The 3,285-nt window shown below is 32.8% G+C and overlaps 1 pseudogene; it reads right to left on the bottom strand.

Moving 5' to 3' along the window:
* Positions 1–2,123: 2,123 nt before the first annotated feature.
* On the bottom strand, positions 2,124–2,242 carry LOC112471523 (annotated as a pseudogene).
* Between the last annotated feature and the right edge of the window lie 1,043 nt (positions 2,243–3,285).

Here is a 3,285-nt window from a genome sequence, read left to right as displayed (position 1 = left end):
ATACAGGCCATGTAGTAGTAATATTTGTTTACATTTATTGTGAGACCACAACCTATCCCAACACCCCTTACCAATACTACTAGCCAAGCTATGAGTAGAACATGCAGAGCATGGTCACCTCCAGGAAACTGCTCTTGTTCCTTTCTTTCTCTCAGTGTGGTTTGGATCTCAAAATAGATAACAGAAAAAAAATTATAAATAATGTCACAAATTTTAAGACAAGTGTTTATTAAACATTCTTCATGTAAATTTCTGTTGAAATTAATCTAAGATTTCTAAAGATACTTGAGAAGCTAGAATTTTCTTTCATGTATCCTCTTCCTGGCAAAAATCAGTTCCTTTCTGCTCTCAGACCATTATCCTATCACTGAATCATGACTCCTGCCCCAATCTTTGAAAATACTGTAATTTTCATCTGAATACTGCTTTTAATTATCTTTTATTTATTAAAAACTTCTCATTTTTCAAGACCTCTTCAAGTTCTTCAAAACAACTAAAATTTATCATTATCATAAAGTCTTCTTTGTTGGCTATAGATATTTGTCTCTCTTATATGAATTGTTCTCACAGTTTGAGTCAATGTTACAAATTTAGCCCTTACTATTTTCTCTTTGTTTTGTGCATATTCATTTTGCCTCCCAATTAGATTGCAGATTCCTTAAGGGCAACATTATAAACATATCCCAGATATAAGATAAATGCTTGTCAGTTGATTTCTCAGCAAAGGCTTGAAACTAACCATTAATTTAAGAAGCAGGTTTGTCACCAGTAAAAGGTACTAATAAGCTAAGGATGTTAAACCAGTGTGGTATGCTGCAAGGCCTATTTCAAAAATTTAGCGTACTCGAATCATAAAAAACAACAAAAATTTTTCCATTTACATTATAATCTCATAGTATAATATAGCCATCTTAAATTTTACCCTTGTATGTTAGACTCAACCTAAAATTATATTGGAGAGGTATTTCATCATAAAATATAAAATGGTGGCACATTTTTCCCCAAACCTTTCTGTCCTTTGGATTCTATTTTAATCTCAATATTTTTACCAGTTCGTGATGCCAGTCACTGTGACAATAGAAACAGTGCTAGCTGGCTTTGCCGTACTTGCTCTTCATGGGAACTGGTAAAATAATTATGTCACCTGCTTAGATAGACTTATTGGCATCTTTTGTAATTCTAGCTTGCCAATTCTAAATAAAAAATAAGAATAAAAAACCTCTTCCCAATTACTTCTCAACATTTTTGAGAGTTTAAGGAGTAAATTTCCACTTGTCATTTGACCATCAGGGCATAACCCTTCTCTCCTGCATTTGTCTGTAGCCCAGGGAGCCATGCTGGACCTGTGGTGCAGCAATAGCCATAGAGTATAGGACTTCATAAATCCCTGATCTGCTGTTGAGACCACAAGTTGAGACCCTATTTATTGTCATGTGTGTTACATTCCTGTTGAAATAACTGGGTTTGTAGTAAAATTAAGTGAATCCCTTAATGTTTAAGTTATAGTTATTAAAGCTGGTTCTTTGGTTTTAAATGAATCCATAGGAGGAAATGTTATTTTATAGGATTAGAGAGGAAGGAAAAGTAATATGATACTTGGACCTAAGCTGAGTAGAAAAAAAGAAAGGGACTCCTTGTTATTTGTCAAGGTCTTATCTAGGGATTATCAACAAACAGAAGGAGTAACAAACTGGATTTGTAATCATATTTGTTGAAATCTGTAAATGGAGCTGGGGTAAGCAAAGTGACATTTCTTTATGCTGAAACTACTCTGTTTTATATACAGTGTATTGTGTATCCTCCCAAGTTCTTTTATTAAATTATACATTCCTTAAACAAAGGACTCTTCATTTTTTATTACTTTTATGGAGTTCTTACTATTTGCTAGGAACTATTCCTATTAAATCATATCTCATTTATTAATTTACACATTTTGGGTTCTCAGTAATATTTTTAACTTCTAATATTTCACTGCTGTAGGCTTATCCTCTTAAATATCACTTCTTATTTTACAGTGCAAGTATAGAAGTGATAAAAAATTAGATGATTTCTGCAGGGATAATAAAATAGACCCTATGAATTATTATCACAGATTGCAAGGATCTTGTCAACTTACAATCCCTTATCTTTTACACCTGGTATTCCTAGGTGGTTTCCCTTCCAAGTACTAACCAGGCCCAACCTTGCTTAGCTTCCAAGATCAGATGGGATCAGGCTTGTTCAAGGTGATATGGCCATAGACCCCTATGAATTATTTGATATCAACTTTTTAATGTCTTCTATCTCTTTCTCATAAAAGTAGAGGGCAAAAGTTGCTCGTGGGTTTGCCATTTCACATTATTTGGATTCTAGACGAGAGAATAAACATTTTATGAGTAAATTTCAACATCTTTTTACCTGTAGAAAATATATCCACTTGTAGTGCCATTTATACCTTTGTCACTGTACTACTTACAAAACAGCTATTCACCTAGATATAACACTATTCTTTGATATCCATAAAGCTTCTGCTTTTGTATTCAGAACTGATTCTTGTCTGCAAAGAATGAGTAAGCCTTTCCTAAACTGAAGATGAATAACAACCAACTTGTCTAAAGCAGTAGGTGTTTAGATGTACTGCTTTAAAAGTATGTTATAGTAAAATGTGAATAATTGTGAAAGGTTTTCCAGAAATCAGTGTGCAAGTCTTTCTGGTGAGCATGATACATTTGTATGTCTTTGGACATCTCAGGTAGAGGAAAATGTCAAGCATCATAAGTGGCAACTTCAAGCAAGTAAGATAAGAACCCACATAAGATGTGTTTATGATTAACTAGAGTTCTAAAAGTTCTAATTTTATGGGCAAGGAATATGTTTAGGATTGACTATACAGCCACATTTCTATCCCTAAACATCAAACATAACATAGAATATTTTCCCCTATATTTTCTATGCTTTTATTTTACTACTCATATTTCCAGCAGAAACCCTATTTATAGTTTAATTGAAGTCTCAGATATAGTCCTTTTTGCTTTCCTATTAAGATAGTTTCCAGAGAGTTCTTTGTGTAAAAGAGAGTTATGACACTTCTAGTCATTCATAAAATAATATGAATTAAGTTAATCATCTTCATTTTCTCCTACAGGTAAGAGACCATATAATTTTTATACAAACTAGGAAAAAATTTAGAGTAAAAAAAAAGGAGTTGTTAAGTTATTCCAGAACAAGTATAATTGGGACTGTTCAAGAAAAAGTAGGATGTATAATTGCTTTACTCTATAGTTCTGGCTGAGCAAAATTGAGTCA

This window comes from Pteropus alecto, unplaced genomic scaffold (assembly GCF_000325575.1).
Source record: "Pteropus alecto unplaced genomic scaffold, ASM32557v1 scaffold57, whole genome shotgun sequence".
Classification (NCBI taxonomy): domain Eukaryota; kingdom Metazoa; phylum Chordata; class Mammalia; order Chiroptera; family Pteropodidae; genus Pteropus; species Pteropus alecto.
The sequence above is the reverse complement of the archived record's forward strand: the minus strand, read 5'-3'. Positions and strand labels throughout refer to the sequence as shown.